Source organism: Chelonoidis abingdonii, chromosome 2 (genome assembly GCF_003597395.2).
Source record: "Chelonoidis abingdonii isolate Lonesome George chromosome 2, CheloAbing_2.0, whole genome shotgun sequence".
NCBI lineage: Eukaryota > Metazoa > Chordata > Testudines > Testudinidae > Chelonoidis > Chelonoidis abingdonii.
In genome coordinates this window covers 187696095-187719539 of record NC_133770.1, presented here as the reverse complement: position 1 = coordinate 187719539, position 23445 = coordinate 187696095, and the positions used below count along the sequence as shown (strand labels likewise).

Here is a 23445-nt window from a genome sequence, read left to right as displayed (position 1 = left end):
TGCTGTCCAGAGCGGTCACAGTGGTGCACTGTGGGATACCGCCCGGAGGCCAATACCGTCGATTTGCAGCCACACTAACCCTAATCCAATATGGTAATACCGATTTTAGCGCTACTCCTCTCGTCGGGGAGGAGTACAGAAACTGATGTAAAGAGCCCTTTATATAGATATAAAGGGCCTCGTAGTGTGAATGGGTGCGGCGTTAAATCGGTTTAACGCTGCTAAAATCGGTTTAAACGCGTAGTGTAGACCAGGCCTAAGTCATCACTTGCGCCATATTTAATCATTTAGGGACAAGTAGAAATACAACAGCTGCCCTTCTCTTAGTACAGGCTGAATCAAATTTGTGCTCTTACAGTTTTCAGGTGACTTCATAACCAAAAAACAAAGAGCAATATCTCGAATTCTTTTGCAAAGTGTATTTACATATACCCACATTGGACTAATTGCTTTGCTGGTGGAAATTGTCAGGCATGACCTCAACTGTATATAGGGAAACAGAAATTGTAATGTCCTTGGTAATCATCTATTTACTGTTATAAATGTGAAACAAGGAAACCCGCTGCTGTAAGAAGATCTCAATAGTCACAGTTTTTACTGCAATTCTAGCACTTTGAGGAAAAATACTGTTAAAAATCTAAGCTAGTGCTACCCTTTGACCACTTAGTTACAGAATGGATGAATGTGATTTGTCAGACTGTTACAAAATAGGCCTGTATAAGAATGCTGGTCAGATTTAAAGCAAAAATGTCAAAAAAATGCAAGGAAAAGGGTAAACTCAGATTTACACTGCAAAAGCAGTACAGTCTGGCACTAATCTGCCACATACACACACCAGCAGGAATAATTTTTATGGTCAATTCTGAATGGGGCCATTTGCAGGGTAGATGTGTACACAAATAAACATGTCCATGGCCTCAATGCAAAATGATCCTCTGCAGCTCTTATCATGTAGGACCTGTAATGTGACCTTGGTGGGACTTGGGAGGAGCCACAAAAGGGATGGACAACTTTCTCACCATGCTCCCATTGCTGGTTATTCTGGTGGGCTAATATTATGCCCAATACCTGGCTAGAATTTGTTGTTCTTTGTGGTAAGATACAACCCTCTTTTGGATAATAGGTATTTTGAATAAGCAAGTTTTCAAGTTCCATTGAGAAGCATACATCTTCTGACATTAAAATAGTTCAAATAGATTCCGTAAGTGTATACTCAACTTCATGTTACATTTCTTCACAACCCAAAATATTCAGCTTGGAGGCTGAATTTAGGGTACAGAACAATCTTACAAAGAGCTAGGGACAAGTCATGCCCTCTGTGGGAAAACACTACTGAAAAACCAAGTAACTTTAAGGGATTGGGGACTGTTTGATAGCATGTAGTCAGATCCCATGCAAGATAATTCTGCCATTGGCAACCATTATTTATTGAGGGAAATCTCCATTTGTTTGTAGGGCTGGTACCACAGAGTGACTATTTCGTGACCAGCCCTTCAATTTCATTAGTTTTTTCATTGTTTTTATCTCTTATGCAGGCAAAAAATGGCCCTTAGTCTTTTATACAGCTCAGTAGTCTACATGCTGTTCTCCACAAGCTTTTCCTTAAACTTATTGACAAGTTTCAGATGTCAAATGATAGTTTATTAGTTTTGGTGCATAGTCTTAGGCCTCCCTCCTCTGAAAGAGTAAAGCAGTGGTGAGCACTGAAATCTGTTTCCTACAATGAATGTAATTAAGTGATATTACAATATCTAGTTTCAACTTGTAACACATCCGTCTAACATTAATCATTTTCTACAGTACATCCGTATCAGTGAAGCAACATTAGGACAACTGATGTATAGCAAGCACGGAAAAATCCCAAGAGGGCGTACAAATGATAATACAGATGCAAATACTCTCTGATGCCAAGCACTATTTAAACTGTGGCAATGAGAACACTGTTCTGCTAAAACTTGTACAACAGCAGCTCTGGTTTCATGAATTTTCCTACCAAAACAGTGCTTTTTATTTTAGCTTCACACACAACAGTATCAGTAAAGACTGAAATAAACACAAAAGATGAAATTCTTAGCTAAAGTAACACAGCTCACTTCAAAGAAGCTATGTCAAATTATACAGCTGAGGATCGTTCGCCACTGCCTTGCATCTTGAATAATGATTGACACCTGTAAAATAGGTGTAAAATACTACCAAATCAGAGTAGTAATATTTTAAACCCCCTTTGTATAGGTGTGCCAATGACTCCCTATGGTGTAAAGCAATGGAGATTCAGGCCTCATAATCTATGCTTTACTGAAAATACAACCACTATATTGGAAAAGAAATCAGATGGGGTAGAACAGACAAACAGAATGAGATGTAAAAGTATACCGGCCTTAGGCTAAATTGCTTGAAATTGGGACATGAAGGAAATTTGAACAAACAGTGATCAGGAAATTTGAACAAACAGTGATCAGGAAATTGCATAAAAATACTGGATAAACCCGGTCAGACTAGGATATATAGTGGCTCTAAGATCCCAAATATAATTTGTTTATAGGACAGCAAAGTCCATTCTTTCCTTTACTTAAAGGCCATGATTTTGTTTTTATTGAAAATGAAAGAAGATAGTTATATATCAGTATAGATGGCTAATTACATCATCATTTAGCTATTGAATTACTGAGAGTAACATGTAAGAGAGAAAATACCTTAGATTTTTCTTAGAGAGACAAGGTGGGTGAGGTAATATCTTTTTTTGGACCAACTTCTATTGGTGAAAAAGAGCCAAGCTTTTGAACTTATGCTGAGGTTTTCTTCAGGTCTGGAAAAAGTACAGAACCCAGAGTGTCACCTGAGTGTTAGATTTTTACATGCAAAACACTATATTCTACTATTACACTTTATATTAGTCTAAACAGCCCTCTAGTGGTCACGTTTAGAGTTCTTTATCAACTATTTCAAGTGGTAAATGACAACCTCCTTGCAAATTTGTATTTACTCACTCTCTTTAAATGAGGAAAGTATCCTTAGTTTAAGGATGGGAAACTAGATTGTAGACATTAGGGTATAATAAATTTGTATAATGACTTTGCAAGACTAGACTTTGCAAGGTCTCACCTTATATCATCAAATCATAGAGGCTATCTATACTCCAGAATATTATATATTCATATTGTATATGATTTCATGGACACTAAGATAGTGTCCTTTTTAAAATCACATCCAAGACTATATAATTATAGAATTAAAAATGGACCTTAATCAAAATATCTCTCTCCATTTGGGATCCAGAGCCACAACTCCTCTCTTGGAGTCAGGCACCTAAGCAAGAATGGCAGCAGTGCAGGCCTAACTCCACACATAATGGCCTGCCTGGGGGAACAGAAGGAGAACAACCCCCTCATAACCTTTACCCCAGTGACAAGGATACTCACCCAGGCTATGGAGAGACCACAGTTCAGTTCCCCCCTCTTCTTGTTGAGGATCATGGGTTTACCACCTCTTAGGTGAGTACCCTAACCACTGGAATATGGAGCCGGGGCATAGCCACACATGGGCCTAGGTGGGCCACGGCCCACCCACTTAGCATCCAGGCCCACCTCCCAGCCCGACTCTGCTCTGGCCCTAGTGCTAGACCTGCCCAGACCTGGAGGATGCTGCATGCCAGGTGAACACAACACAGCCCAACCGGAGCAGGAGGGACAACAGTGGCACAGCAGCGGAATGCTGGACAAGCACGCTGCATGCACACTGCAGCAGGAGGAGCCGGGCCCAGCATGGGATGGTGAAACAAGGACGGGTGTCAGGAGCCATGCGCCCTGGAGAGTGGCGTCTCCTCCCAGAGCTGGGTGTGCGTGCAGGGCCACAGAAGGCCCCTAGCCAACGCTAGGGTGACCAGATGAGAGGGAGAAAATATCGGGACACATGTGAGGGGGTGGGGGTCCACCAGCAGAGCAAAAAAAAGCAAAGCATCAATGGGGGGGAGCAGAAAAATCAGTATTACTTATTCTAAATTTGTCCTGATAGGAGACCTCTCAAGTGATCACTCTAACTACTGGGGTTCAGGGATATTCTGATGTGGACTTTCCCAGTCTCTCTTGTTCAAGATGTTCCACTTTGCATAAATCAAGAGCTGCTGGCGGACAGAGAGAGGGAGAGAGAGAGAGAGAGAAGGAAAAACAGGTGAATGTTGCTGGCAGAGCAGAGAGAGAGGGAGAAGAAAAAAAAAAGGTGAGTGCTGCCGGCGGAGCAGCAAAAAATAATAAATAAATAAAAAGGCAAGTACTGCGGACATTTAGGTGTTTTGACACTGAATGTCTTGCAGCACCTAATTTTTAGGCACCTAGAAAACCATAGGAACAACGCTAGGGTTGCCAATTTTTGGTTGGACATACTCCTGGAGGTTTCATCACATGACATAATATTTAATTATAGATTAATCTTTAATTTCTGGAGACTCCAGGACAATCCTGGAGGATTGGCAACCCTAAGTGATCCACAAAGCCTGAGTTCATTGCCTAAGCTCTGCTAGGGTTGCCAACTTGGTAATATTTAAAAACCGGACACTCCAGCAGGAGTGCTGGAACCTCACCTGCCCTACCTTTTCCCCCTGAGCCTGTAGCCCTCCCCTACCTTTTCCCCTGAGGTCCCACCCCGATCCATTCCTCTTCCCCTCTCTCCCTCTCACTTGCTGCTTTTCCCTTCCCAGCTGGGTCAGGAGAGATTTTCCTGTGGAGCTGGGGCTGGGAGCTGCAGCTGCCCAACAAAGGCAGAAGGCGGCCCCAGATGAGTAGGGATGCCATGGGTGATGACCCAGCACCTCCCATCTCTCCTGCTCACAGTAACCAAACTTTGGGTGTCCAGTCAGTTGATCTGACCAGACACTGAAAACCAGACACCTGGCCACCCTAGGCTCCCTATACAATGAACGAGAAGAGACAGTGCCTACACTGTGATCCAGAAAGCCAGTACACCAGGCAGGAAGCTACCCAATGGAAGATGCTGGTGAGCAGGGCCAGAGTTCCATTTAGGCACAATAGGCACGTGCCTAGGGTGCCAGCCTTACCTCTCTAAAATTGTGTGCAACATGAAGGTCAACTGTAGGCAATAAGATGCTGAATATGCTGTGCTTAGGGACATGTAAAGTGTAAATCCGCTCCTGCTGGTGAGAGGGGTTCTAAGTCCCAACCCCTCCAAGTTCAGCACCTCTCTCTGCTAGCAATCCATGAACTGGGGGAAGATAAGGGTTTGGCCACCTAAGTTCCATGTGGGGCCCAATCCAGTGGGTGCAATCAGAGGGCTCCTAACTCCACATAAGAGCTGTGGAAGGAAGACCTCCCTTAAAACCTTTAGCACAGTGGTTAGGGAACTCACCTGGGATGTGGGAGACAGCCCCTGCCAGTTCAATGCCTCCCTCTAGCTGATGAGGAGAAAGGATTTGCCCTAGGCTGTGCCACCTCCCAGGCAAGTGCCTTAACCACTCAGGTATGAGATATTCTGATGTGAGTCTCTCTCAGTGTCTTCTGTGGAAGTTGTTCCACTTTAATTACATACTTGAATAATTAAATATTAGTCGAGCCAGACACATTGTTAGAGCAATTCTGTAGCCCACTGGTTAGAACACTCACCCGAGAGGCAGTAGATGCTTAGTCTGTGGTAATGGTCCATTTGGTGCACTTGACTTACAAATACAGCCCTGATGAGGTCATCTTATTTTCTGATTCTTCACAGGCACTGTGGAACATTCCACTGCCTGGCCACAAACACTTCAAATGCCTCAAAAACTCCAGAAGAAAGTTTTCTTACTGAGAAAGAAACATAAGTTGAACATTCACCTTGGCCTCCATTCTGAGAAAAAAGGCTTGGAAGTAGCATCAGCAGAGGAATTATGGAAGTTTCCCAGGAGAACATGGGAGTTTTACCTCTTCTGTCACAATTCCTCTGGGTGCCATGAGGTATTCCACAGTTCATTTTGAAACCTCCAAGAAGCCATTGCTTCCAGGAGCTGTGCCTGGAACTGTAGCATGTTTGTACTTAGAGGGCATGGCAGCTGAAACAGTGAAGAGAAACAGTGTTTGCAGAGGTCAAAAACTGTAGTGTCCTGGAACAGCATGACCAGGATGGACGCTATGCTTACACACTAGTACTATCCCTCCAGTTTAGTTAGGAACAGTTCAAATTCACTAGTGCAGATTTAAATTTAAATTCTTAACCTTAACATTGCATTAACCTTTTTTTTTTCCCTGTAGCGTTCTTATCTATGAGTATGACGTAATGCCTTTACTTGGAATCCTCACCTACGCTGAACTTAACCACTCTCTCTGTGTCCTTATGGCTTCCCAGCACAAGGGTCATTTCTCTGGATGCGTCAAAGGTTGTTCTTTAATAAGATTATTCAGGAACTCGCAAGGGTGGCTTTTCAACTCATTTTTCCACTCTTCCTTATAATGCTTACTATTTCTTAACACCCATTGCATATTAATCGCAGCTGTGAATGAATAAGAATTATAACCTTGCAATGAATTAAAATTTCACACCTTTAATAGTGGTATAAAGATTGATGATAGGTTATTCTAACTACTTTTTTACCTTGGTAAGAGGTTTTGAGTCTAAAAGTCTGATGACAAAGATATCCCCTGTGACAAGAATGATATTTCCTTCCAGGATGCTTTATAATATATTGAAGATTACTGCTTGGGAGCAAATATCCTTTAGAATTCAGTACAGCCTAATGATACATTATGCATGACCAGCAATATAGCTAAAATCATGGGATTAGTAACATAACATGAGCCTTCATCTTGTTCCTGTTCAGTAAGCCAGAGACATGAAAGGGTATTTAAATAACTACTTTTTCACTCTCCTTGATGGAAGAATGAGCAAGAGAGACACTATCTTAGCACCCAAGCTTTTATTTAAAGGATTCTAACTGCAGGGATCTGGGAGGCTACATGTGTGTTGCTTGTGCTTTAAGTAGGATTTGACTCATTTTAGTGTGGAAAATGAGAATTCAATTACCTGGATTATGTAGCACTTCTACAATAGCTTTCAGACTTTCATCTTCCTAGATTTAATGCAAGTTCATTATCAAAATGTAAACCAAATTATGTTTCCCATAATATAAAAATATTTATCATGCCATAAAATGGAGGAATAATATATATAGTCCTGGAGTGATTACAAGTCTGTGATAGGGCTCTGCTGTGGTCATTAACCACAAGATCAGAGCTCACAAAATTTATGAATGGCTATAGAACCAAAAAAGTAAGCTTGTATACCCAGAGGAAATTCAGTTCTACTTTATAACTATTATATTTTTACAATGTAAATTATGGTAGAGTTCACAGATTCATGTTAAGATTCTCAGGCACTTCTCCTATTCCTGAAATCTCTGTTGGAAAATGAAAGATTAGTATGAGCATGGGAGAATGTAGACTGATGCTAGAACAAAAGAATTATGATGTTTCCACATGATAGATCAGGATTTCTGTTTTATTATATGAATTATTACTTTCTATTAGCTGTTAATTCTCTAAAGATCATGATATAGAAGAGGGAAAATAACTCTCTTTTATGATGAAAAATTGTAATAGCTAACATTCCACTTATATATTACATATTTAAACAAGAATTAGCAGTTGCTTTTCAGAAGGAGAAAATCATTTACAAGAATTAGTAGAAAATAATTTACAAGAATTGCTTTTTAATATTTATTGTTCTACAGATGAAGAAAAAAAATAAGTAAATAAAGTATTCACTGTTTGAAAGAAGTCCTATAGGAGAAAAATAGTCTGAGGATGGAAAGCCATGGAGACCCTTAAAAAATGAGTGGTACATTTTCACAGACACCTTTTTTTACCCCGGGCTGCTTCCCCATTCAAGTGAATTGCCTATGTAGTACCATGGAGATGTTAGTATAGCTCAGCTGAGTGCTTCCAAGCTGGTAAAATCACGTCGCTTCAGTGGAAATGTACGGATAAACCCATCCCATGGAGATGCACATTTAATAGAGGTGACTACAGTACTGAAAGAAATTATAAAGATTCCAGAGCCTCAGCTGTACGTTTATGCAACCGCCAGTTGGATCTTAAGCAAATGAACACTTGAAGCAGTGACAAAAATCATTAAACAACTACTGCCACAATTAATTAATAAAATACTTTATTCTGCAAGGTCTCAGTTCAGCAATTCATCCTTATTCAGCACAGTACTTAGGCAAATGCTTAAATTGTTCCATGGGCCCGACCCCTAAACATAGGAGTAAATGCTTAGTGAACAGAGGCTTAAGCCATTACCAGTTAGTGAAGACAGATATTAAGTAAATCAGTGAAGAAGGGTCAAAATCTTTACCTTCTAGTTCCAAGATCATTTCTTGTTGATTATGAAATCAAACATTTCATAGATTACACAAGAAAGAAAAAAATCGAGCTCAGTGAAGCTTTTAGTTTAATGCTTTCAGTAATAATAGTGCCATTGTCTTTCTTGTGCAATAATTTATTAAACAAATTATACATTTGTTTTATGCTATAAATATAGCAAATATTGCAAATCATAGGATCAAACAGTTGCTGTGAAATTAAGGGAATTTACACAAAATTAACAAAAGATTGGGTAAATTAAAAAATTGTAGGAGGTAAGAAACAGAATTGTTATAATATCAACACCCCCACCTCCTTGAAATACTAAGGAACTTTAAAGATTTTTTTTTTAAGTTATGATTAATCCTGTCTAAAAAGAAAATTTAGAAGGATTTCACAGATTGACTTTGAAGGGTTATATTGGTCCTCCTTCTCGAGGTTGTAGAAGCAAGATGCATATGCTGTTAAAATATATATTATTCTGCAAGGTCAGCAATGAACTCTGCAAGATAGTATTTGAAAGGAACATTTTCAAATACCTTCTATGACTTGATATTATACAGCTGTTATGAAGTCACATCTCACAAATGCAGGTTTCATTTTAAATTTGACACAGCCCAGAATTATCACCAAGTTTGTACCCTGGAATATGAAGAATTTTAAATAAATACATGATGCTATTCTCCTCTTAAATACAATAGACTGGGAAAAGATGGAAATACATGCTTTAGAGAACTGTGCAAGGTGTTTCTTGAACCAGCAAATAAAGTAAGGAAGCAGATTTCTTTCACCTTAAAAGTGAAATCAATTTAGGATGAATAGGGTAAGTAATTTGTTTATACTGTAATGTAAAGAGAAAATCAGTAGTAATAGGAATCCTACAAAGACAAATAGTGCTCCATTTTTTAATTATTTTAAAATAAATTTCTTTAAGTAGAAGTCATTGTCCAGATCTAAACCCACTGCTGTCTGTTTCAAACCCCAAATACTACATGAGCAACACTGTGTTTTTCATTCTCCTCTTTCCAAAAGACATTTCAGGGATCAGAAAAAAAATTTTCCTATCACTGATCCAGGACCAATGCTAGAAAAAGTTAAGTTTACTGGTCCTATGAGCATTTACACTAGTGTCCTCAAATGTTCCTACCCCTTGAAGACCACATAGTATTTTAAAAGCATGTTACTCTGATTACCAACTTGGGGTGGGAGGGAGTTCTTCCATTTCAGTTGAAACATAATTCTAGCAACAGATATCTTATGAATCATTTGATATCATGAGAAACTCCAGCTATCAGCTTTCCAACGATACAGAGCATTCATTTCTAGCCACAGCAGCTCTTTAAGCAGCAGCCACTAACTCTTAGCAGAATTCAAGTGGGACTCCAGCAATACTACACTGAAATGGGAATGAAATATGTAATTTTAAAACCTAACATCTTCTAGGGCTTATAATAATAATTATATGCCACTGGGAATCTATAAATCAAAGCCTTCTGTCTCAGAAGATGTGCGTGTGGTATCAGTCTTCTAAATGGGCCCTGCTTCTTGGTCTAGCAGTGGTTTTTAGCACTGGTCCAGAGGCTGATTAGAACAGGGCACAGATTTCAGACCAGTGCAATTTTCGTTCGCTTCATACACGTTCCTCCTCATCAGGGCTGGCCCACAACATTTTGGCACCTCAGGCAGGGAGCCATGCCCCCTCGTTTCGGCCAAAACTCTGAAAAGTCTCATTTCTGCCTTCTTTCTGTTCTCCTCCTCTCATGGTACTGCTTTGCTACCTACCCCAATAAAGGAGAACTAACAACTTAAATGCCTTGTTCAAAAATTTTAAGTAACACAACTTTCAAATGCCTGAACAGCAAATGTAACTTTTTTTGTCTGCATAGTAAACACTGACATTTTTATCTGTTTGAATAATGAAAGTGGTGCTTTCCGTGCCTTCTTGCTTGCAAAGATTTGAACCGCTTCCTGCTGAAGGTCCACAGTCTGGGCCAGCTCATGCTCTATTGAGATGGTTGCAAGGCTGACCAGCCTCTCCTGTATCATTGTGGAGTGTAGCTGTGTTTTTATTAACTTCAGCTTGGAGAAGCTGCGTTCTCCACTGGCAACTGTTACAGGAAGTGTTAGAAGTATGTGCAGAGCAACAAAAGCATTTGGAAAGAGAGTGGTCATTTTATTTGTGCACATATGCACATTTATTCCAGAATAGCCTTTGGAGTTGATCCTGCTGAAATGTATCTTGAAAGGGCTTTCAGTTCATCACCTAAATTACTCATATCAATATCGCATGTCATCATGTGTCAACACGCTCTAGTGCCTTGCATTGCTGGTGTAGGACTTCTTCAGGTATAGTGAGGAGTTTTGGATTATCATACAACATCCCAAATATACTGCTGTGTTCCTTGAGCTGCATGAAACTTTCTTCAACTGACAATATTGCACAATCTAGCACCCATTTAAAGAATTCAACTTTGAATTGTTGTTAGGGGTCTCTTATGAGATTATCCCATGCCTCGTAATCAAAATGTCATCTTCTTTGGTGACTCTTGTATTCTTGAATGGGTGGGAAAATAGCTTCGCTGTGAAGTTCCTCTGCCAACTTCTGTGCAAACGTTTTGAAACCCCTCATCTGACTGGTAAGGCTATAGGTATGACTTTGCTTTGTCCAGTTGTTCCATTGCTCAACACCTTGGAGACTCTTGCTTACAACATTTATTTCAAACTGTATATCATGCCACAAAACTAAGCCACATAGAAATTTGAAGTTATGTATGTTTCTGGTGATTCCATTTCCCTCTGCCACTGTTCTCCCACGAACAGTTCCTATCATAGCATTATCCTCCATAATAGCAACTATTCATCATCAATCTTCCCAGTTTGGTGTTTGATAGGCTTTATCACCTCCACTTGACTTTCCCATCGTATGACACTCAGTGGTTTCAGTGTCAGAGAGGATGTTCCCAGATGTTGCTTCAAAATTTGCCATCAATGAGTTGATGCAGAGAAAAATACACAGATGCTTTGAATTACATTAAAAAAATCAGCAGCCTGACTAGAAGCTGATGCTGCATCACTGACCACCAAGTTCAATGAATGAGAACTGCATGGGACAAAAAAAGCTCGAGGGGTTAACTCTCAGATCCATGTCTGCACTCCTCTGTTCTTTCCTCTCATGTTGGGACCATTATCATAGCCCTGACTTCTCATGTCAGCTATCACAATTCCTCTATCTTCCATCTTTCTAAGAAGCACATTTGTCATACCAGCTCCTGTAGTATCATCAATGTCAATAAATTCTAAAAAATGCTCTCTGACAGCCATCATTGCAGGGACATTTTCACTAGGTTCTCTTGTTGTTACAAATGCATCATTAAAGCTATTTGTTCCATATGGCTGATGTCAGATGTGCAGTCCAGAATAACAGAGTAATATCTTGCTGACTTCAGATCTGCCACAATCTTCTGTATCACTTTTGTAGCCAGTAACTGAATGATCTCATTTTGAATTTTTTTCCAACATTATGGGGTGTGTTCATTTCTTGGGTGGTGACTCTTCTTAGATGCTCCTGGAGTACAGCATCAAACTAAGCTTGTCAGCTCCACAATTTTAAGGAAGTTTCCATTGTTTGGCACATGCAGCTGATCTGAAGTGCCATGCAGTGCTTGGTTTTGGGTAGCAAGCACTGTCACAATGGCAATGAGCCTTTTGCAGAACTTTGATGCAATCTTCTCTTCATGCTGATCATCTGTGGTGGCCTTTAACCTTAGTCAAATCTCAAGCTATTTCCACCTATGGAATGCTCTCTGGTGATTTGCTGCCTTCTCATGGCACGCCAGATTCTAGCCAGATTTTTCCAGTCCTTTGTTCCTGTAGAACCCAATGTGTCTGGAAAATTAGACTAGAAGAGTTTGCAACAAAAACAGTATGCAGCATTCTGGGTTTTTGAGTACATAAGCTATGACCTCTCCACTTTGTCACCCTTGGGGAATTCACACCAGTAATGTGTTGGATGGAAACTTCTTTTTTCATTGTCTTTGAGGAACATGAAATTTTTCACTTGCTGTGGCCCATGCAGTACAAGGAAGTCTCTCGGGCTACTGCTCAAGTGGGTCCACAGTCCTGGATCATCTAGATATAAGGAACTAAACTCATCAGCAGCTGTTTCTTGTACCTCCACCACACTCTTCTCTGATCTACACTTTTCTTCAGGAATGTACATGGTTATATCTGTTTGAGATGGAGATATGGATGTGTAGTAGCTGCCAGGTCACCTGCATTCTGACTAACTGGAAGATCAGGCATCCTCTCACCACTCACATCCTCACTGGGGCTGGAAGGCTCACTGTGAACATTTGTGTCTATGTATCTCAGGAGAGCTGCTTCCTGCTTAGATAGAAAAGCTTCCTTTGCTTTCTTTCTTTTTCTGAATGCTACCCCAGATGGCCATTTTCTTCTTTCACTCATGACTGCTGTTCTGTGCCAGCTATAGTGGCTCTCAACACTCAGTTGAAGGGGACAAATAAGCAGGCTGTAACAGGGCCTGAGTGAGGGAAGATATCAGCGTCTTAAGGGCCTAACTGGCTCCTACTACTTCAGTTGACTGCCTGTTCTCCTCAAGTGGGTTCAGGGAAGCAGCAGGAAACAGGAAGCTCCCTGAGAAGTTGGTGTTAATCAGTCTAGACTCCTGGGGGTGCTAGAGAGGTACATAGGAGGCTCCTCCTCCTCTCCCCCACAGCAGTTCCTGCTGCTTTCTGTTATTCCCTCTCACTTTTTCTCCTGCTTGCCTGTTATGTCTCTTGTGCCCTCCTTCCGCCAGCACAGCACTCCACCGTCTCTGTGCATCTAGAGCAGAGAATACATATGCACCAGCAGCAGACACAATTTTCTACACTCTGGGTCCTAATGGCACCCCCCATAGTCTGGCACCTGAGGCAACCACCTCAGTTCGCCTCATGGTAAGGCCAGCCTTGCTTCTCATGGCAGTATATGACATATGGGGCAATATATGGCACAGTCTCTACATTTTAAATAATACCGCAAAGCCTGATAAATAACATCCTTGTGTTTATATTTGTAATTCTTGTAAAAAAAAAGTGCTCAAACCTTTATATTTGAGCTTTATGTTCCTGTTTTCAAAGCACACATTTATTAACAATTATATGATCTAAAAGAACAAATGTCCAGTAGTTGCAATATGTTATATCTTAAAACTAATGGATCTTAGTAAGTGACATTTTCTATTAATAATGTTATTTGTTAAAGTATTCTTGATACAGATTGGCTTTCTCTGCTCAAAATTTACTGTTTTATGCCTTGAAATGAAAAGTGCAATAAGTGGTCTAAAAAGTTGTCTAGTTTCACAGTAACTTCTTTGTGTATTTCTGTATCCCGTGCTGACTTCCTATGGTGATATTTTTTTTAAACAGAGCTATTCATTACTGAATCACAACATAAATCCCTCAGTTTTCTGTAGCAGCAATATATTAGGGAAGCTACTGCCCCTTTTCCCCCAGCACAGCAAAAAACACCAGTCTCAAAAATTTGTGCTAAAAACAACACTGGCCCTCTCTACACTGGTACTAATACATTATACTGCATTGATTTTGAAAAGTACAAAATGTTTATAGTTGTGTGGGTTCTGGCCACGGAAGCTCCACAGTTTTCTCCAAATCAGCAGGCGTGGAACTTAATCACAGTGTCAGAGAGGAAAAGTGTTTCCCTTTACTACACCATCAACTGCATTTGGGATTCCATCTTCCATGCACTACTGTTACTATTCAGAAAATACCTGCAGAACGGCCTCCCCAAATGAACACTCTTTGATGACCTCAGTGATATCAACACTGGGAAGAAGAGTATCCTAAAGCTGATAGCAAGTCAGCTAATCAGGATCCTTCTTAAATGGCTTTCAAAGGGCTTTCAAAGTATTTAGAAAGTGTGTAATGATATTCAAGGGCATATTGCTCCTGAATGAATAGAGAAGGATTCTCTGTGTCAGGAAAACATGTACTTAATTTTTTATTTTTATTTTAAATAATGAAACATATTTTGTGTGTTTTCCAGGTGAGAACAGTCCATTGTTTCTCAATCTGCAGACAGAAATTGCAGTTAATCCAGTTTTTCCCTAATAGATATAAAGATCAGTGAAGACAGAGAACCAATTTTTAGCACTAATCCATCAGGCAGGAAGGGTCTTATGAAGAAGTGTACAATGACTGCATTTCCAGGCTAATGTTTTTGTACAGAGCTCATAGCAATGACAAAGACACTTCCATCACTAGGCCCATTTTTCAGATGAATCATTTGGCCTGATGAAGAGCCAAGATCTGTGATCTTCTGTGCCAAGTAAGGTCACATATCTTGTTTTTTAAATAGAGTATAAAATAGATTCTCCTTTAAAAAGGAAAAATAAACTGGAGGGTAGTTACTAGTAGAGTTCCTCAAGGATTAGTCTTGGGACCAGTCTTACTTAATATTTTCTTTAATGACATTTGCACAAAAAATAGGAGTGTGCTCATGAAATTTGCTGATGTCACAAAGTTGGAAGGCATTATCTACTCAGAGAAGGATTTGGAATATTGTACAGGAAGAACTGGATGACCTAGAGAAATGGAATAATAGAAATGGGATAAAATGTAATGGTACAAAGTGCAAGGTCATGCACTTAGGGACTAATAAATTCCCAGTTTATAGCAAAAATCTTATCAGCTGGAAATGACAGAGGAAGAGAGTGACCTGGATGCACTAGTTGAACATAAGATACCTGTGAGGCACCACTGTAATGTGGCTATATAAAGAGCAAATGTGATCCTAGGAAGTATCATCAGAGGTATTTCCAATAGAAATAGGGAAGTATTACTACCATTGTGCAAGTCACTAGTATAACCTCATCTGGAAATCTGTGTACAGTTCTGGTGACCCATGTTCAAGAGAGATTATTTCACATTGGAACAAGTGCAGAGATTGGGTACTAGGATGGTCAGAGGAATGGAGATCTTACGAGAAGAGACTGAAAGAGCTTGGCTTGTTTAGTCTACCAGAATGAAGGTTGAGAGGGGATATAATTGCTCTCTTTATATACATCAGGAGAATAAACACCAGGAACGCAGAAGAGCTCTTTAAGCTTCAAAACAATATTCACACAGGAACTAGTAGAAACTGGCCATGAATAAATTTAGGCTGGAAATTAGAAGGTTTCTAACCATCATAGGAATGAGGTTCTGGAACAGCCTCCAAATAGGCATAGTAGGGGCAAATAACCTAACTAGTTTGATAAATTTTCAGACGGGATTATATGGCAGGGTTGCCTGTGATAGCAGCTGACTGGACTTTATGACCCAGTAAATCCTTTCTAGTCTTACATCCTAAGTAGGTTCTTATCTGGCACCATCACTGTAGTATCTGAGCACTTCTTAAAGACGAACTAATATAGAACAGGAACCAAAAAGTGGATCTGATTTCTAAGACTCTGAAATCTGTGGCTTTATCTCATGATGCAGGTCCCTGGAGACCCAACATAACACCCTTGGGGATGGTGATCCACTGTTTGAGAAACTCTACCGCTTGCAGAATACAGAGAGCCCCATGAGGCAACTAGATGTCAGAAATTTGTGAAACTTTTGAGGTGCAGCAATTACCAAGGCAAATTTGGCCGTCCTTATATTCAGGTACTTCTCTAGTCTAGGATCTTATTATAATGATTCTTAAAAACACTCTTATATTTTAAGAGTCAACCTTATCTTGATTTGCTAGATGTGGATTTGCCAAGGCTTTTTTCTTCAGACAAAAATATTTATAATAGTTTCCCTAAAGCATTTAGTCCTGTCATATCAGACTTTCCATTGAACAAACGTATTCAGAAAAGAATGCTTGTAGCTTTTAGCCACACAAAACAATACTGTGGTTTTTTGTCCCTATTAAAAACATGTGTTACATGTGTACTCACAATTACGTAAGTCCCAGACTACCAAAGAGGAGAACCAGTCAACTCATGGATTACTAAATTTACACATAAATCCTATATTAAAATAATGTCATGAGTTTGGCTTAAACTCGCAAAATCCAGAAAATATGACTGAAGTTCTGGGACAGACTCTGCTCTCAGTTACATAAATATAAATCCAGAGTTATTCCTCTGAAACCAATGGAGTTACAGTATTTCAGATTTATACCATGGTAAGTGAGAGCAGAATTTGCTATGTACATCGGCCAAACTGGACAGTCACTACGGAAAAGGATAAATGGACACAAATCAGATATCAGGAATGGCAATATACAAAAACCTGTAGGAGAGCACTTCAACCTCCCTGGCCACACTATAGCAGACCTTAAGGTGGCCATCCTGCAGCAAAAAAACTTCAGGACCAGACTTCAAAGAGAAACTGCTGAGCTTCAGTTCATCTGCAAATTTGACACAATCAGCTCTGGACTAAACAAAGACTGTGAATGGCTTGCCAATTACAGAACCAGTTTCTCCTCCCTTGGTTTTCACACCTCTACTGCTAGAACAGGGCCCCATCCTTCCTGATTGAACTAACCTCGTTATCTCTAGCTTGCTTGCTAGCATATATATACCTACCCCTGGAAATTTCCACTACCTGCGTCTGACGAAGTGGGTATTCACCCACGAAAGTTTACGCTCCAAAACGTCTGTTAGTCTATAAGGTGCCACAGGATTCTCTGCTGCTTTTACAGAATTTGTCTGACTACCCTTAGCTTACTTCACTAAATCTAAGTACTGCAAGGGTCATCAAACAATGGATAACTTTACATAATATATTAAAAGCAAAATCTTAGGTATAGTACAAAAAGTTCAGTTAAGGATACTGTTTTGGCTTCTTTGCTGAATTTTCTGGATTTTGTTGGTTTAAGCCAAACCATTAAAATTACTTTAATACGTGAGTGAACACAGATCCATTGGGAAACTGCATTAATTAAAAAAAAAAAAGACTCAGATTAAAGTTTATGTGACAGGCCATGATGTTGTTAAAGAAACATGTACACTCTATCATATATAGGTATTATATATATACTGTATGACTTTAGACAATCTTAGCAAGCATTTATTATTCAGAATGTTGACATCTGTCACCATCTATTGTTTATGTATTTCTCAATGCACATGAAGAGTGGAGTCCTGCAAAATCATTGGAACTAGTCATAGCAATAAACTCTTTGCCTGAGTAGGCATGTGGCAGTTCTCCAAAAAGGGCCATATTTTTGGAGTTTAATGTATGCACCTTACACACATCTACATCATAGATCATTTGAAAGCTTATTTTACGTATGTTTAGATGAGGTATCAGGTGGAGCTGTCAAATGATGCTGTAAGCCTGTAGAAGTGAAACAATGGAACCCAAAATGAGAAAATGCCAATTTTGGCACAGTTCCAGAAATACTGAAACATGACTATGACTAGAGTTTAAGTTCATTTCAATAACTTAATATGGTGTTTAACTATATATTTAAAAAAATGATTGGATTTGCATGGGCAGGTATTTTTTTCAGGAATGATTAAGCTTTTTAGTATGTGGCAAAAATGGTACATATCAACATTTTGCAAAATACTACCACTAAATGTTTTCACATCGCATTTTCTTAAATGTTAAAGTATCTCAAAAGTGATGACAATAGTTTTCTACATTTTCAACTGAAATTTGCTGATCAGATCAGGCTCACGCTGAAGGTTGTGCACCAGCAGCAGAGATTGCATGCCCATAGTTTAAACTGCAGAGTGGGTAGATACAAACGTATGTGAATTCTTAATGTAATGCTTCTCCATTTGAGAGCTTTTGTACATACACTGTTTTCATTTGTAATTGCCTGTGCATGCAGTACTAGCCTTTGAAATATTCTAGAAACTAGTTTTTTAATTCAGTGACACATATGCACAAGTCAGTATTAGTGTTAGAGATGGGAATACACAGCTTCGTATTATGAATATGAAAAAAGCCAAGGGAGAAAGCAGTGGCCTAACAAGAAGTAGCAAAGACAAAGTCAACAAGCAATTCCTTGCCTGCACACTGAAAAGGGATGAGGAGCATGTTACAGATCTCATCAACAATATGAAAAACCCAGAGGCAAATTAAGATTTATTGGGGCCCAGGCATAAAGAACTTTTGGGTCCCCCCCACACACACTTCTACATTGGTTCTGGCAGTCCTGCAGGACCCCCCGGATTGGCCAGGACCTCTGGACATGGCCCATGGGCCCATGCATTAACCCACCACAGGACAAACCCAGACCCTGAATCACACCCAGAGGTACTTGTCAACATGTCTACTGGATTGCATGTAACATAAGATGTACAAAAGTGTAGTGAAAATAGCAAATGTTGGTGAAGAGCAAATGGAGAGATTTGTGAGTGGTGCGCTTGATTCTGATAGAACATGCAGCTTCTTCAGCCCAGTCAAGAAATTTGGCCTAAAAACATTTGCCAACATGGCCACGAAGACCAAATTTAAGTCTGACAAGGGAAGGACAATCACAGCAGCTATCACTCCAGAAACTGTTTTCCTTTGCAAGATGCAGAAATGATGTTTCAGTGATAATTGTTATTAGTCACCCAACAGGACCTGTGCCTATGTCCCTTCTTCCATGCTGATGGAACAATGAGAGGAACAGACAAAGCTGAATTAGGGCATCAGCTGGAAGCTCAAGATGAAACAATCCATGAGCTAAGAGTACATAACAAAGAAACTACAGTGTACATCATTCAGAAGTGCCATGATGATGGCTGGAAAGAAATTCCACGCATTTGAATTTGGCTGCTAAGTATTTGAGGCAGGTCCTAAAGGATATCACAAAGCTCGTTCTGTAACTGAAGTCTTTGACAGATATGACAACAGTTACTCAGTGAAAACTGAAGAAAGATAGGATCTAAGGTTGGATGGAAAAAATGTCAGGTGATTGGTGGACATCCTGTGTTTCCATGGGAAAAGTTTCTAAACTTGACATCCAATAAGCAGTCAACTGTAAAATTCTTCCGTGAATATATGGTTCAAAATGCATCTGAGCGTGTGGGAGCACTCCCAACATAAACACTTCTTCTTGCTGGAGGCTTTTCTAATGGTGAAGTAGCAAAGTCCATCACCAGTAGAGATGCTGAAGAAGCCCAAGACTTGTACAGTACTCAAAAGAAAGTTGACATAAGTATGCTTCTGCATGCTGGATGTGCCAATATGGCTTTTGGGGCTCTTGGTGTCAAAGGAACCATAGTAATTAGGTAGGGTGACCAGATGACCCGATTTTATAGGGACAGTCACAATATTCAGGGCTTTGTCTTATACAAGCGCCTATTACACCCCACCTTTGTCCCAATGTTTCACACTTGCTATCTGGTCACGCTATAATTAGATCACCTTAGACAGATGGTTTGGTCCTTGCTGTTTACTATTTTCCACATATGGAGCACTTAGATAACATGTAGACTGAAACAGGCACCATTACCAGCACAACTGACAAGCACTGCTTCATACCTGTGCATGCAATTTGTGATGCACTCACTCCTGACTACTATAACATACTTCCTGCTGTACACACATTAACAGCATTTGACTCTGTGTCATCCCTATTTGGTACCGGGAAAAAAATTTGTTTAATGTTGTTACAATGAAGGGAACTTACCTCTTTAGAGATCTTGCCAAATTGGGAGAGTGAAACTGACAAACTGCAATCTCTCCAGCAAGGAAGTTGGTTGCAGTGCTGTATGCTGTGATGGGACAAGGCCAGATAGCTACAGTAAAGTACTGAGAAACAGGTATGTTAGCCCCAGGCTAAACAAATCCCTAGGACCCGGGTAACCAAATGGCAGTTGCTCCAGGTTAATCAAAACACCTGGAACCAATTAAGATCTTTCTAAAAGGCAGTAGAGATAGCTATTTTAATTAGAACACCTGCAGCCAATCCAGGCAGGCTAATCAGGGCACCTGGGTTTAAAAAGGAGCTCACTCCAGTCAGGCAGAGAGGAGCCAGAGGAGAAGGAGCGTGTGTGAGGAGCTGGGAGCAAGAAGCTGAGAGTGAGTGAGTGTACTGCTGGAGGATTGAGGAGGACAAGCGTTATCAGACACCAGGAGGAAGGTCCTGTGGTGAGGATAAAGAAGGTGTTTGGAGGAGGCCATGGGGAAGTAGCCCAGGGAGTTGTAGCTGTCATGCAGCTGTTACAGGAGGCACTATAGACAGCTGCGATCCACAGGGCCCTAGGCTGGAACCTGGAGTAGAGGGCGGGCCCGGGTTCCCGCCAAACCTCCCAACTCCTGATCAGACACAGGAGGAGCTGACCCAGACTGTGGGTTCCACAAGAGGGGAAGATCACTGAGGTGAACAAATCTGCCAATAAGCGCAGGTGCCACCAAGGTAGAGGAGGAACTTGGTCACAATGCCCAGAATGAGGAAAAAAAGGAGCCCCACAGAGACCTGTATTGCTTGCATTTCAATCTAACTATTAAAAAGGACAAGATAGTGGCCAAACACCCACTGTGTGAGGACAGTTTCGAAGAGCATGTCAAACAAATATCTTGGCAAACAAAGATTTGAATGTTCTTGCCCTAGGTAAGCCAGATATTGGATCACCATGGCAACTTAGATGGAAAAAATATGGATGATGAGCTACTTCCCCTATTCTTCAAGGGCCCAATGGCCTCTGAGCCTCTACAAGACCTTTTTTGTGCCTCTCCAAGTAGGGATCATTGCACAAGCAACTGTTGCTGTAGTCAGTTTAATCTTCTCTGCACAGAACTTGGTACATGCCAAGGCAATGAAGACTGTGGTAACCCATGCACTCTTGACAGAGATCACAGTGAGGAACTAGATGATAATGATGTTGACTAGCAATGTTACCAGCACTAATACATTCAATGATACCAATACAAATGTATTATTTAATTTTGTTTTAGCCTTTAGATTGTTATATTTTGGGGTCACAACAAAATCCAATTTTATGTCTTGAAATAATATATAGTCATTAAACTAACAGAAATGAATGCAAATATTTCAAAGTGGTCATTTTTAACATGTTGATGGTTTCATTATTTATCCCCCGTTTCCATGGTAGCAGCACCATTTAACAACTCCACAATCATCTTAAAATAGACATAATAAGCTTTCAAATTATATATGGTGTGCATATGTGTAGAGAAGATACATTAAGCAGACCAAAACAGTGGTGTCTGCTGCTTGCCCCAGATAGGAAGAGTTTGCAAGATTAGGTCCTAACTTGGCACTGCACATGCAGTAACAAAAGCAAACTGAAAAGGCAAGGAGTGCATATGCAAAACATATGTAAAATATCTGTCATTTATATTTTTAAATATGTGTTTCAAAATGTAAGTGGACATTTAATCAAAGCTATTTTTAAACTGAACTTAAAATGTAAAATTTAAATATTTTATTAAAAATATGTAAAATAAAATTCCCAACTGAATAAAATCTCCAAATCAGTATACTGCTTTAAAAAAGAACGAGCCTATAGATGTATTCGTAAGATAAATAAGGAAAATCCATCTTTTATTTGCAAAATTCCTAGTGTAGAAGGAAGCTGTGCAAAGATCCCCAAGCTGCAGACCATAGTAAAAGCACATATTTTGCAAATAATAATGCAAACCATGGAAAAATCGGGGGGAGGGCGGGAGGTACGTTCCTTAAATAGGAAATCACTGTTTACTTACAAGCCAGGGGAAAGTTGTTTGTTGGGGGGAAGAAGGAAGGGAGAAATGTCCCTGGCTTTCTACCTACCTTCAACCAATCCATGAGAAAATCCTGGCTTGACGCTGTGTGTGTGCTGAGTAGCAGCCCGTGGTCTATAATGGAAACGCTGACACCACAGGCGGCAAGCGCTTGTGGGCGCAGCTGCAGCACTGAGCCAGTGGTGTAACAGTAACAAGCCTCTGCACCCCTCCGCCACACGAACTCACTTCGCCACAAGTATGAATGCAATGTCTTCCGATGGCGTGTGAAGCTGACATGCTGCAAAAGGGAGCTTTACAGACGTGTGGGGGGTTCATACTACAGCAGCTCTCGAAAAGCCCGTTTAAAGGTCTAGATTAGAACGAAATGCCCAGCTGCACAGGGATAACCCCAGTTAGTTTCTTACCTTTCTTCCTCTGCCCCAGCAGTTAGGGGATGGCATGAAGTTTTAAGCTTTGAGGCGTTTCTTCCTTAACCCAGCTCCTGTTATCTTGCAATTTCAATAGTTTCTTGGTGCGTAACAACAGCGAGAGAACTGACAACAGCTTCAGGTAATAAAAGAAAAACCTCTCTCTTGCAGACACTCCTCCCTCTCTCTCCCCTTCCTCACTCCTCTACTCTGTTCACTTCTTTCTTTCCTCTATCATTCCCTAACTCAGCTCCCTCTCTTCTCCTCTCCTGAGGAGGATGTTAGCAACAAGTTCAGGATCTCAGCTGACAAGAGGTGCGGTGGGCGGCTGCAGGACCACCTCTGCCTACCTACATCTCTCCGGCTTGGACTAAAGTTGTGCCCTGAGCAAGTCTGGGGAAGGGATACACAACCGCCAAGGTCTGCTCATTGCAATTCATACATGCGGTGTGTGTCTGAAAGCACCGCCTCCTCTTCCTCCTTCTCCTCTTACAAAGGGAAAATTCATTTTTTACATTTCATGAGTACAGTATAGAAACCAGGCGGGGGTCAGTGTCTGAGGATTCCACAGCTACTGAATGTTTGAGGGGGAGCAGAAAGAAAGAGCCTCATTCTGTCTGAAAAGAAAAGCCTTTTGTGTTCTGGAGAATGTCAGCTTAAATCATGTATTGTCAGCAAACCGTTTATTATTGTCCCTGTTATTAATCATACCTTAGATTATAAATGCTAAAGACTTGTTAAAATCCAGATTGTCATTCTTTACACTGTTGACTTCATGTATGTCTTTCATTTTGGACAATGAAAATCAGTTTGGTTAATTTCACTTTGAATTACAGCTGGTGTAATGATTCTCAGCACTGAATTGTTTGATAACAATAATAATAATGGAAACTTTTCTGTTGGTGTTAGGTTTTACTAAATCTTTTTTTTTTATTATAATTATGTAAGAAAATATAAAGGCCTAGTATCTGTGAATAAAGATTTGCAGAATCAGGGCAAATACCCCTAAAT

The 23445-nt window shown here is 40.2% G+C and overlaps 1 protein-coding gene across 2 annotated transcripts in view; it reads right to left on the bottom strand.

Moving 5' to 3' along the window:
* RNF144B (ring finger protein 144B) overlaps window positions 1-23106 on the bottom strand; it is a 127557-nt gene extending 104451 nt beyond the window's left edge. The window contains exon 1 of one of the 2 annotated variants that reach the window (XM_075062859.1): window positions 22432-23106. The gene's annotated coding sequence lies outside the window, so the exon portion shown is untranslated. Of the gene's footprint in view, window positions 1-22073; window positions 22145-22431 lie in introns of those variants that run through there. The other variant, XM_075062860.1, reaches the window with a different exon arrangement.
* Window positions 23107-23445: the final 339 nt, after the last annotated feature.